Source organism: Ascaphus truei, chromosome 2 (assembly GCF_040206685.1).
Source record: "Ascaphus truei isolate aAscTru1 chromosome 2, aAscTru1.hap1, whole genome shotgun sequence".
In the NCBI taxonomy this organism is placed as follows: Eukaryota; Metazoa; Chordata; class Amphibia; order Anura; family Ascaphidae; genus Ascaphus; species Ascaphus truei.
Genome location: NC_134484.1, coordinates 110,991,273 through 111,005,508, shown reverse-complemented (window position 1 = coordinate 111,005,508; position 14,236 = coordinate 110,991,273).

Genomic DNA, 14,236 nt, shown 5'->3' with positions numbered 1-14,236 from the left:
TTGCACGAGGGTCTGCCAGGGGCGATCCCACCCTGGACATAGTCCTTGTCTCTTTGGGGCGTAGGCTTGAGCCCAAGCCTCTTCTCTGGGAGCGCAGCGTCCGCTGTGTCCCTAATTAACACTGGAACTAATGTGGCAGGGTCCCTAACCTAGGGCCTTTCCCTGTAGCACTACAAGCTGTGAGGGGCTCAGGACTTAACTGGGGCCTAGGAGGCTGCTGGCCTAATGCAGTGGGTCACAGACCCATGCACTCTCCTCCTTCCCCTAGCTCTTCCTGTCCTGACCGACTAGCGTGGTCTCCAGCACACGAAATGTATCTAAATCTCCTTTGCAGGGAGATCCTACAACCTTATTGGCTCCCTGGCGTCACGTGGGGTCCCCTAAGGCTCATGGGACTCGTAGTCCCGTCCAAGAGCCTTCCCTTGTAGGCTAGGGTTCGCGCGCTTGTGCTCGCGCATGCGCAACTGGTCCGGACGCCTGAGCTCTCACTGCGCATGCGCAACCTCATACAAGATGGCGGCGCCCTGCACGGGAGCCGCCGGGAACCTGCGGAGCGCCGAAGCGCTCCTTGCATGGCCCCCACCCTACAGAAATGCCAGCGGGTCTATCGAGTGACCCTCGGCAGTGGAGGCCCCGGGGCAGAGGGGACCTGGTTACATCCTCCCCCTGGTAAAAACCTCAACGCCCTCGCTTGGGACACAACTTAAATAACTATACACAAAAGTTATATAATAAAAATGTATCTCAACACAGATACAACTTAGCACATCAATTGACTTTAAACGATATTGCACAGTTCTGTGAGCATCACAATTACCGACTGTATTTTGCTACGAGACTACTGCTGAGCCTCATAGTGGGGTGCCCTAACTTGATCATAGGTTACCCGATTTGGAGGGTACCTGACTCTTTGGCTCCGTCGGAGCTGTTCTTCAGCAACTCCCTCGGGGGAGTAATAAGTACAGTCTTGAGGCTCAGCCTCTTCCCTTGAGGGGAGAAATGTCTCTGAACAGTCTCTGTTCGGCACAAAGCATGGACTTTGTGGATCCAAAGGCTGGCCCGCTGGAGCCACCTTAGTAGGCATTGGTCTACGGGGCCCTTTACCCGTAGCTCCTACGAGAGATGCCCCTCCATTGGGAGGATCCCTTTGAGAGGGTCCTTCAATAGGATCTTCCAGAGTTTCAGGGTTGGTCTGAGCATGGACAGTCTCCTGACCAATTCCTGAGGAATCAGACTCACCGTTCAGTGGTGTGGCCAATATTTCTGCTTCCTCATCTCCCACTTGTGGAATGGGGAGAAGATGATTACGGTGCCATACCTTTACCCGGCCTTCAGTGTCTTTGATGCGATATTTGTAGATACTAGGAAACCGCGTTCCTAGTGTACCGTGCTCAGCTGTAGGAAATCACTAAATGCCATCTAGTATGTAACCTCTAAATGAGGAGAACAGGAAAACACCACTCTCTGGCAAAACATATGTGATTTGTGTCTCTTAGCATATCTCCTAATATGTGGGGAAACTGTGCTGTTTGGTGAGTGTCAGTAATAAATCTCTGACCTCCCAGTAACACAAAGCATAACGTCCCCCTGGAGAAGAGACAACAATGGTATAACACCCAGACCTTAATGAGCAGATAGGGTTACTCACAATAGAGAGTTGTCCTGTAGGGTGAATCCCACGGCGTGCATCACGTAGAGATGAGCAGCAAAAAGTATCCACACGGGAAAACGGAGCACAGCAACTACAAAAATGAGGGGGCTAGATACCGGTAGTTAAAAGTCCTTTATTCCATGGTAGACATCATGGCATGGGATAAGATAAAATCTCGAAAGCGTTTCGGGCCGTCGCCCTTTGTCAACGAGAATATTTTACAGACTGCAGCTACCGCAGCTGATATAGGAGTTCCCCTGCCTCCAGCTGATTAATGACGTGTCTTGTAATTGGCGCGAAATCGATGCGATAGACCAGGAGGCCAGGCATTTGAGATTCTATTTCATATACACCGTCTCTCCATCGGTCAGCCAATGTATGTTTTCCCGGGACTCCCAGATTGCGAAGCAACACAGCGTCTCCAGGACGAAGCTCCCGATATTTCACCTTATGATCGTATTGCCTTTTATTGTCAGCATTCAGCTTAGCTGTAGACTTCTCAGCCTGTTGGTAAGCAAGCTGTCTTTAAGTCTTTGCACGTATTTGAAATGGGTAGCATTGTGTATCCCAGGGGGGCGCAAACTTTTTTCCCTGCGCCCCCCTGATGGCTGTCCCCTCGCTCCCGCGCCCCCCCCCCCAACCCCAAACCCAACCCCAACCCCAACTTACCCGCGCTCCGGCGTAATGATGTCACGTTGCCATAGCAACGTGACGTCACATGACCTCGCAGCGTCATTTTGACGCCGCGTTGCCATGGTGCCGCAGGGAGGAAGCCGCCGGAGCCACGGTAAGTTAGGTTTACAGAGGCCCTGCAGCTCCCCCGGCACTTAATTTAAGTGCCTTCGGGAAGCGCGCAGGGCCTCTGTAAACCCCGCGCCCCCCGTCGGCAGTGTCGCGCCCCCCCTGGGGGTCGCGCCCCACAGTTTGCGCACCGCTGGTGTATCCCATCCGTCGAGACTCGAAGGCGTACATCTACTGGCAGTCTCGCCTCTTGCCCGAACATGAAGAAGTATGGGGAGAATCCAGTTGACTCGTGTCGGGTACAATTGTACGCGTGAACCAGGGCCTCCACGTGCCGACTCCATTCAGTCTTCTGCGCACCCTTTAGAGTTCCGAGCATGTCCAGCAAGGTCCGATTAAATCGTTCTTGCAGAGCGTCTCCTTCAGGATGGTACGGGGTCGTTCGTGATTTAGCAATGTTCAGCATTTTGAGCAATTCTCGGATCAGAGTGTTCTCAAAATCTCGACCTTGGTCTGAGTGAAGGCGGTTTGGAAGACCGTAGTGAACGAAGTACTTCTCCCATAGTATTTTTGCCACTGTGATGGCTTTCTGGTCTTTCGTGGGGAAGGCCTGGGCATACCGGGTGTAATGGTCCGTGATGACCAGCACGTTGCATATTCCTCGGCTATCAGGCTCAATGCACAGAAAGTCCATACACACCAGGTCCGTTGGACCAGAACTCTTCAGATGGCCCATGGGCGCTGCTCTGGTAGGTAGGGTTTTGCGTTATATACACCGAGAGCAACGGCGACAATGGTGTTCTATGGCCTCTCGCATCTTGGGCCAGAAAAAGCGGTCTCGGACCAACCAAAATGTCTTCTCTAAACCAAGATGTCCATGCTCATCATGTAGGGACTTTAACACCATGTATTGCAAGTTCCTAGGGAGGACTAGTTGTCGTCTTTCCGGGTGGTTGTGATATTGCACCACCCGATAGAGTAAACAGTTATCGATTTCAAATTTGTCCACCTCCCGCATGAGCAAGGCAACCAAGTCGTTGGGAGCACGCTTCAGGAGGGCTGGATTCTTCTTTTCAACGGCTTGCCTAATGATACTAATTACAGGATCTCATATTTGGTAGTCTACCAGATCTTTCCACCTTAGCACTTTGTCATGAGTTATGTTCACCCCCTTCGGATCGCGGTAGGCGGCTGGGACAGCCTGCAACTGGCATCCCAAGGAATCCGCAACCCGTAATTCTGAGAAGGCCACTTGATCGTTGATGATGGCGGCAATGCTACACACAGCTCGCACCCCTGGTCCTGGGATTTCTTCCCACTCATCATCATCTGGAGTAGCACTTAGTCCCGGTCGTTGGGATAGAGCGTCAGCTCCGACATTCGGAGGCCCCGGCTTATACTTCAGAGAGAACTGGTAATTGTTTAGAGCTGCCAGCCATCGGTACCCTGCTGCGTCCAATTTGGCCAAGGTATTGATGTACGTGAGGGGGTTGTTATCTGTCCTTACCTCAAACGTAACACTGTAAAGGTAATCGTGGAGCTTTTCCGTGATCACCCATTTGAGAGCCAGGAACTCAAGCTGGGTGTCACTGGATGTCAGACTGCGGCTGATGTAGGCTATGGGCCGAAGGCCCTCGGGGTGCTTCTGGTGCAAGACGGCACCCAGTCCATTGAGACTGGCATCCACATGCAGAACGTATGGTTGTTCTGGAACAGCATACGCAAGCACCGGCGCTTCGGTCAGGTTTTCTTCAACTTCAGGAAGGCCTGTTCACACTCAGACATCCATTTATCGCCAAATGGTTGACGGGCCGACGTGGCCTTCCTTCCTGTATCTTCGGCATATATCTTCAACAGATTGTTCAGGGGTTTAGCTCGACTAGAGTACCCTTCTACGAAGTGACGGTAATACCCGCAGAAACCCAGAAAGGATCGCAGCCCCGTGATATTCTCGGGTCGAGGCCAGTTCACGACCACTTCTACTTTGGTTGGGTCGGTGGGATTCCTTGAGCAGACACGATGTGTCCCACGTAAGTCACAGAGGTGTGACAGAACCGACACTTGTCGAGGGACAAGTTCAATCCTTCTGTCCCAAGATGGTCTATCACTTTAAGCAGCCTCTCTTCGTGCTCTTCCAGGGTCTTACCGAAGACAATGATGTCGTCCAGGTAGACTAGACACTCCCGAGGGTTCATGTTTCCGATAGTCTTCTCCATCAGTCGCTGGAAGGTAGCAGGGGCCCCACATATACCTTGGGGCACACGTGTAAATTGGTAGAAACCCAGGGGGCAGACGAAGGCTGTCTTTTCCTGGTCCTCTGCACTCATGGGTACCTGATAGTACCCCGATCGTAAGTCAAGAACACTGAACCATTGGCTTCCGTTCAGAGCATTCAGAATTTCTTCAATGCGAGGAAGGTTATACTGGTCTGGTATCGTACGATTGTTCAGGGTTCGATCGTCGACACACAGTCGCACGGATCCATTCTTCTTCCTTACCACCACTATGGGGGAGGCGTAGGGACTCAGTGACAGTCAAAATCCCAGCGGTCTCCATTTCTTTCAAGACGTTCCTTACATCGTCCACATCCCTAGGGGCGATGCGGCGAGAGCGTTCACAGAACGGAGTGGCATCACTCAGTCTAATGGCATGTTGGGCGCTGCGACTGCAACCCACATCCATCTCACTCGTGGAGAACACAGTCCGTCATTTATTCAACTTGGTTGTCAGCCGATCTTTCCACTCAGTTGGCAACGTCGACTCGCCGAAGTTGAAGTCCAGGTTGACTAACCTCTCACCCACGGCAGCGGCGTTCACCTGGGGCATTGTTTCCACAGGGCTTACCGGATATATGCAACCCAAACTTCGTCCTGCATCGAGTTCCATCGAGAATGGGGGAGATATTCTGCACATATACGTAGGTTCGTAGAGGGATTTTAGTCGTCCACTCTCTCACTTCGGGTATCACCCTATATCCTCTCTGAATCTCTTCCTCAGGGGTACTCTCCAGAGAGAAAAATTGATAATTCTCATCTCGATCAGGATAACAGCACCAGACGGCCATACGTTGCACTCCCCCTGGTAAAATGGTCATCAGTCCGCGTTGACGATTGTAGAGATCCCCGTGATGCTCTAAGGCATATACCCGGTTGCACTCTTCTCGTAGCACGGGATCGAGGAGCGAATTGGCCATCGGTAACTCGTTGCTCTCTTTCAGGTATGCTCTGATTACAGCTCATACTATATCAGTATTTGTCCCCAAGATGATCGGATACTTGCACTGGTCTTGGGGTTCAGGGCATACCATTGCCTCTACATGCATGAGTATTTCCAGTTGAACCCTCACAATCCCATCGATGGGGTAGTCTTCGTTACTTAACCTCCTCACCTTCATATGTTCGGCCGACCGCAAGGGGCAGTGTTTGAGGTGCTGGTCATAGAACTTGCGGTATATTATGGTCACTTTGGATCCGGTGTCCAGTAGGGCAGAGGCGTAGATCTTTTCCAGTACAACACGTACGATGGCCGATGGGCCTACTTGACTGTAAGCATCCCCTGGTAAGGTGTCATCACTGGGGCCGGAGTCAGGAGGAGCCTCTTCGAATTCAGTAGGGGTTTCGGTGTCAGACTCCGCCGTCTGTACGCGGCAGACCGTTGAACGGGCAGAATTTCCTCTATTGGGAGGTTTTTCCTCTGGGGGTCCTCCCTCTCTGGACAATCACTGGAGAAGTGGCCCTTCTTACCGCAGTTATAGCAAACGACTTCGCTCGTTCTGGACAAACCTTGTACGGGGAAGATGGTTTGTCGGAGGGTTTTGGTTTGTACCCCTTGGACGGGGCAGCAGATTCTTCCTTCTTCTCCATAGACCCCTTTCCCTTTGATAAGGAGGGGCCCTTGGGTTTTGCGGGATAGTGTAACAGGGCATGTGCTTCATGAATTTTCACCTGGCGCAGCAATCTGGTGACCGTAGGGGGGCTCCCTCCCATTAGTTTGCTGCGGATCATATTGGCTATGGGGTGAACGGGGCTTGATCCCCGCAGGTACTGTTTACGAAGCGCCTCATACATCCCAGAGGCGGGAATCAACTTACGATTGAGTAGGATTCCTAAGACCAGTTGCAGGCGGTGTATAAAGGCCGACAAGTCTTCCCCCTCCTTCTGATAGAGATTATAGTACCTTGTCCAGATTGCTCCTTAATGTTCTGCTAGCCCGTATGCTTCCAGCAGGAATTCCACCATCTCCAACGGCGTCAACTCTGGGTGTTGGTCCCTGTGGATGGTTACAATGGTAGAAGCTGGGTCCTAAGACACTCCATGATGCACTGCCTTTTCACTGCGTCAGTGCACGACCATTCCTCTACAACTTTTAACGCATTCTCCCTCCAAGAGTCTATCCCTTCCTCCCCCTGTGGTGTCGGGAGTAATCCAGAGAAGGCTTTGCGTTTCCGGTAGTTTTGTGACTGGGAGGCCATGGTGATGGCCTCTACGAATTGTGGTAGCGTCACCCCCATTACGGAACCTTCATTAGTTACCCTACTGTCTCTGATAGGCCAGGAGTTCATCCCACGGGGTGCGGGTGCTGGTGAAGGGGGCGGACTGTCAGCCCAACTAGTGGCTCCCGTGAGAGCACTTGGAGTAAAGGAGACTTTGGTTGGGGGGCGGTCTACCCGGTTTGGGGTACTTGACACCGGTGCAGTAGGTGGCCAAGTACTGGTGGACGGTTCATCTGAAACCTGTGTAGTGTCCCTTGAGGAAAACATTGCCCGTATTTTGGGTGTCAGAGTGTATAAGGGGGTAGCCTTCTGGCGGGGCCTCGGGGGCTAGCAGGGTGTCTGGGCCATCTCTTGGCATATGTCCCGCCCCACAGTGAATAGTATGGTGCTCCAATGGAAAGTCGAGTCGAACACTCTGCCCCGGGAACATACTTTATCTAGGCCCCAGAGCTTCCTCAGAGAGTCCTGGATGTCACTTTCCGCCATTAACGCTGGAACGTTCCCTACTGCCCCTACGTAACTAGGTGGTTCCAGGTGGCGATGGCCCAAGCATGGGCATGTCCAGTAGGGCAGAGGCGTAGATCTTGACTTGAGGGAATTAACATGTTGCTGATCTCTTATGATACTGAATTGAATAGGGCACCCCAGGTCTGATCTCAGCAGCGCCTCCAAAAGTAACGGGTATTCCCCCTAGGGGGTAACTCCACACCATGGACCGTAGTTCCAATGTCATTCACTCCACTAGGAGTGTACATTGCACCCACCACCGTGTATCCCTACACCGTGTCCACAGTCTATCCCCTTTGTCCCGTGGTCAGCACTGCCACTATGTGAGAATATATATATATATAGGTGATTTGTTGGTGCACTTAGGAAGGTACCTGCCGAGTGCTCCTGCACTCAGGCCTGCAAGCAACTTCGAAAAGGATCCGCCGCTTGGTGATCCCGTCTGTGATCTTGCCCTTCCTTGCACGAGGGTCCGCCAGGGGCGATCCCACCCTGGAGATAGTCCTTGTCTCTTTGGGGCGTAGGCTTGAGCCCAAGCCTCTTCTCGGGGAGCGCAGCGTCCGCTGTGTCCCTAACTAACACTGGTACTAATGTGTCAGGGTCCCTAACCTAGGGCCTGTCCCTGTAGCACCACAAGCTGAGGGGTCAGGACCTAACTGGGGCCAGGGGGGCTGCTGGCCTAATGCAGTGGATCACAGACCCCTGCACTTCCTGTCCTGACTAGCTCTTCCTGTCCTGACTGACTAGCATGAGCTCCAGCGCGCGAAATGTATCTAAATCTCCTCTGCAGGGAGATGCTACTGCCCTATTGGCTCCTTGGCGTCACGTAGGGTCCCCTAAGGCTCATGGGACTCGTAGTCCCGTCCAAGAGCCTTCCCTGGTAGGCTAGGGTTCGCGCGCTTGTGCTCGCGCATGCGCAACTGGTCCGGCCGCCCGAGCTCTCACTGCGCATGCGCAACCTCTCACAAGATGGCGCACCCTGCATGGGAGCCGCCGGGAACCTCCGGAGAGCCGAAGCGCTCCCTGCATGGCCCCCACCCTCTAGAAATGCCGGCGGGTCAATCAAGTGAGCGGAGGCAACGAGGGGGGGGGGGTTGCGGGGCAGAGGGGACCTGGTTACACAAGTAATATATTTTTCAGACAACCACAACTCAAACTTCACCCCACGATTTCAACATACAGTAGGGCAGCTAAAAGTACTATATATAAAATGTTTAAAAACAGTACGTGTACAGTATCTGTACTCCCATGTCTGGTAAAACAAGGGCTATTACCCAGCAATTGAAATCAAAGTTAATAAAGTGAGAGACATTTATCAAGGCAAAACATACATAGGTGATTAGTAGGGGATCTTAATTGAATTTTTCTTGCGTTTGTCAATTGCAAGTGCGTTACTGTTCACCTCAAAAGGAGTATCCCTAAACTATGAGGGCCATATTTACTAAGACGTGCTAGGCCATAAGACACCTTACAGCCCATTCACTTTAATGGACCATAAGGTACCTGATGCCTTAGCACCACTCAGAAAATATGGCCATAAAAGTGTTGTGATCACAATAAAGCTGATAGATATTCATACAAAAAAGGAACATATTTACTTATTGATTAAAACCAATTAAATGTCCCAACAGTCTTTCTGCCTCTGAGGTTAAATCATAACTACAAAGTTGTTTCGGTTATGGTTATTGTAAGAGATGTGTACAGAGGTATGCAAATGGTGACTGTTTTAGGGTGAAATGAATATACAGCTTTATTGCCTGTTCCTTTATCAGGCAAAACATACAAAAATAACACATTAACAACCCCTTAGCCCTTTGTAAGGCTACGCTTATAGTGCCGGCGACGTCAGGCTGCAGTCACTGGAAAAATCAAAAAGAGATGACTTCCAGCGATCGCGACCAAGCCGTCGCACCATCACGTTATGCTTACTATAAGCGCACGCGACTGCGACAATGCATTTGTTTTGATGCGACATTGTGTCGTTGTCGTCGGCACTATAAGCGCAGCCTAAGGGCTAACTTACTTCCCCAGACACTCTCTGCAGGACTGGAGGGATGTTCCCATTACCAGCCTATCACCCCAAAGTCTCAGGAGGTACCTTATGCAGGTGGCCCTGTCAGTCTCTGGCAGGTTCCCGGGTCCTCTGTGTCCAGGAAATATAGGTCTCTGGGTGTCTTGATCTCAGCACAGCCTTTGTGCTCAAGACAGTGTCTGTGTGCAGACTTCTCTGCTCTCCTTCTGTCAGCCCAAATGTGAGCTAAGGAAATCTCTCTCCTGTTTCTCACATCAGGCTTTTCTCAGAGTCCTAATCAGGCAGGTGGAGTCTGGTTCATTGCCTGTGTGCAATTAACCAGCTTTCTGCTGGATTTAGAGGCAGTTTCTCTCAAACAGTGATAAGTCCCTGTTACAGTTATATGGACATGTTAAAATATCAAACAAATCCTGTCAACAATTGCTGGCCTCATTGCAATAGACACTATTTCTGTCTATCGTGATTCAACAATTTTTCTCCCTCTCAGATTAGAAATTAATCTAGGATCAAAATAGATATACTTTATACAAAATAGTTTGAGATTGTAAGTGTAGTAGGGTATCAACCAGTTCAGAAATCCCAAGAGTGATCATCAGGGCGATATTGTCATGGCATTAGCCTGTGAATACAACCTATTTGCGTCCCTGATACTGAACCATACAACTTTGGAGCAGTTACTTTGTATGCTATTGCTAAGTAACAAAATTAGTTTGAAGGTGATTGCAGCCTCATTATGACGACTTTTTAAAAAAAAAATTTTAACTGTATATTTTGGTAGTACTAAAAGAATAATATTCTTATTGAAATGTTTTGCTGTGAAAGCATAACGAATTGTGACAATTCCCCAAGTTTGATTGGTGCTGATTGGCTGTAGTGTTTTGTGAATGGGACTCCAAAACCTATGAGAAACCTAGCAGCCAATCAGGACCTCAGATTCTAAGCGCCAAACCGCCAGTGGCAAATTCAAGTCCCGTCTTTCAGGGGCCAAGTATCTTTGGCTTGAGAGCGGACTGTAGGGTAGCCATAATAGCTTATTTAGTTCTATTGGGTGGACCAAGTTTGCTTCTAAATCTACCAATCTCGAGGACCGGGGGCGATGTTAGTTGGCCAACTGTGCTATTTGGGCTGCTCTATGATAGGACACAGGGAAGAGCCAAGCACCCTTCCTGAGAAGAGATATTAAGGATCTGTTAGCCAATCCTAGGCCGCCTCTTGTTCCAAATAAATTTAGTAATATAAGATTGGAGGTCACTCAAATCTTTCAATCTAAGCAGGATTGGGAAAGTCTGGAAAAGATATTAGAGCCTAGGGAGCAAGTTCATTTTTATAGCCTGAATTCTTCCAATCCATGATATCCCAGAGACATTCCACCGTTTGAAAGCTTCTTTCAGAGTTTTAATACTTTTAGAGTAGTTTTCCAGGTATAAAGTTTGGTATTCACTTGTAATAAACACTCACAGATATTTAATAGACTGTGGTTTCAATTTAAAATCAAAATTGACAGAGCGTAGTTTAATTACATCATTTTTAAGATTTATATTTAGAGCTTCAGATTCGGAATCGTTGATCTTAAATCCCAAAATACTGTGGAAAACTGATAACATACAAAAAGGTTTGGAAAGTGAGGTCAGTATCTTTGAGATGGTGAGAATAAGGTAATCAACAAAAAGAAGCTAGTTTAAGGGATTGGGCGTCTACCCTGCTAAAAGTTTGCAATGAAATCCAGTGTGGAATGGAACGGGGACAACTCACTGGTGCAGTATTCCTAGATTTTGCAAAGGCTTTTGATACTGTTGATCATGCTATCCTGCTTAACAAACTCCAGAGCTCTGGAATAGGGAAGCATGCTTTAAACTGGTTTCAGTCCTACCTATCAGGAAGATCCCAACATGTGTCCATCTCAGGCTCTAACTCCAACCCCCTGGATATCACCTGTGGTGTCCCGCAAGGCTCTGTTCATTAATGATCTTCCCACAGCTTGTAAGGAAGCCTCAATACACATGTATGCAGATGACACAATCCTATATGCACACAGCCATAGCCTCTCTGACCTTCAACACATACTTCAGTCTGACTTTTTGAGACTCGAAAACTGGATTTCACAAAACAAACTGTTTTAAAACACTGACAAGACTAACAATTGTATCTGGGACCAAGACTAAATTTGTAAAGCTTCCAGTGACTGAGCTCCTGATTAGAACCAACGCTAACACCACCCTAACACCTGTCACTAGTTTTAAATACCTGGGCTTATGGTTTGACTCCCACTTAACATTCAGGATGCACATTGATACCCTGGCAACCAAGACCTACGCCAAACTAGGGGTACTTTACAGGAACAAATCCTCCCTAAGTCTCCTGGTCAGAAAGCGTATCGCACAGCAGATGCTAATGCCAATTATTGACTATGGAGACATAGTATATGGCTCGGCACCTCAAACCCACCTTAGCAAACTTGACACCCTCTACAATTCAATTTGTCGTTTTGTTCTCCAATGCAACAACAACACACATCACTGCGAAATGCTCAAAGAACTAGATTGGTCAACACTAGAGTCTAGGCGCAAAGTTCACCTTTCCTGTCTTGCCTTTAAATTCTTCATGGGCAAGCTACCCAGCTACCTGAACAAGCTCCTCACCCCTACCACTTGCAGCACCTATCACCTGAGATCAGACTCCAAAAGACTGTTCATGGTCCCAAGGCTCAACAAAGTATCCGGACGTTCCTCCTTCTCCTACCGTGCACCCCAAAACTGGAACAACCTTCCAGAGACTCTCACATCCACCACCAGTTTAAGTTCTTTCAAATCTAAGGCTGTCTCACATTTTAACCTGGTCTGTAACTGTTTCATACGCTCATAATATATATTTTCTTTAACTGTGCATGCAATGTCTTGTATATAATCTATACCCTGTTCATTATGTAACTGTACTTGTAACCATGTATTATTTGTTTTACTCTGTGCCCAGGACATACTTGAAAACGAGAGGTAACTCTCAATGTATTACTTCTATTTTATAAATAAATAAATAAATAATGCCAGAGACATCTGTGTTTTCCTAATATTTGCTGCTAGGGCCTCTATGCAGAGAGCAAATATTAGCGGGAATCCTTGTCTAGTGCAATTTTCAATATCAATGTTATCTGAGGAAATACCTTGACAGATTACTTTAGTCATTGGGCCCTTGTATAAAGAGAACTGCTTTTAGAAAACCACCTTTGAACCCGAAAGCTCTCAGGGTAGATATCATAAAAGGGCCAAAACAGCCTATCGAAAGCTTGCTTCTGGCCACTATCTTTTGGAACTATTGCCTTGAGAAAGGCTGCCTGCAAGAAGCTGAAACATCAGCAATAAAGAATATATTGCTGTAAAATGTGAAGTGCCCATTCTCCTCTTCTACAGATACTATCAGAGCAAATCAGCCCAATCTGCCACATAAAAACTAGCAAGTGCCCTTATGATGTACAAGGTACATCATTAGAACACTGCGAACATTAATATTTAACAACCTTGCAATTTACAAGCCAGCACAACCATACATAATTACAGTATGTAAACAGATTGCTAAGAAAAGTGTTTCAATTCAACTTCCAAATCAATCTCTCAAATGTTCTATATTTGTTGGCATATTTGTAGTTTTTACATAGTTTTTTAAATTTTATTAGAGACATTACTAAAATTCTTCATGTGCTAAAACACAATGTTCCAACAAAAAAAACCATGAGTTATTCATCAGGATGTATAGGCCACCCTTTTAAATTATATTTGACGAGTGTTAATGTAATTTAATTGAGAAAGTAAGACACACAAAAATTAAAGTCCAGAGGGGTTGTTTCCAATTTTGAGAAATGTCTTTGATGAGTCCAATTAGAATTGTGAAAAAATTCTGGTTTGATGATTTTACTATTATATTAATATTTGGTACTCCATTTGCCTTATCCTTTCAGTAAACAACATTCTCAAAATTGTCCTTTTGTAGGATCCACTCTAGCGTCCATGCATGAGTCTTTATGCAGGCCTGTAAAATAAATTCCACCCCTGTGCCTTAGTCATGCAACACGGAGATATTTGATACTCATTAATACCCAGTGTTCACATTATGAGATTCTTTAATCTTTGCATCTTGAGGAGATATTGTATGTAGAACATAATTTACAGTATACCTATGAAGCACTCCTGCTTTAGTCACTTAAAAAGTAATAAGCTCTGTAAAATGTTTATATGGTTAATAAAGCTACAACAATAGTTTTCAATACAATCCATTGTTTTCTTTTGAGCATGGATGTCCTTTCAGGGATGTGACTTTGCAGAAAGAACATAATGCAAGAGTTGTGGTATTACAAATGGCCTGTAATGTGACATCTCCATCTTATTATTTAAAATATATGCAATTCAACATTCTCCTTACCGTCTCCACCAACTTCTTATGATCAGTGATTTTTTTTTTAATGGTTGACAGTACAATACCCTGCATCATGCATTATGCTCTTGACTCTGTGGCCAAATAGCAGTTCCTCTCGCAAAGAAACAGTGTTACATGACGTTTTTCTTCCATTTTGGAATAAACAATATTTCTGCCATATCTCCAAGACCAGTCTACCTTTAAGTTTTTTATGGCATGCCCGGAATAGAAGATCAATATTTGTAGAAGATGGGTGACAAAATAGTTAAGGCATGGAGCCTGAAAATTGGCTTATATCATTCCTTAACTAAAAGACCGTAAGCAAGTATTCTGTCTTACATTATCAACTGTACTAAACAATCACCGATTTTCTTTCCTTTGGAGGCAAAAGCAAACAATATATTGCACA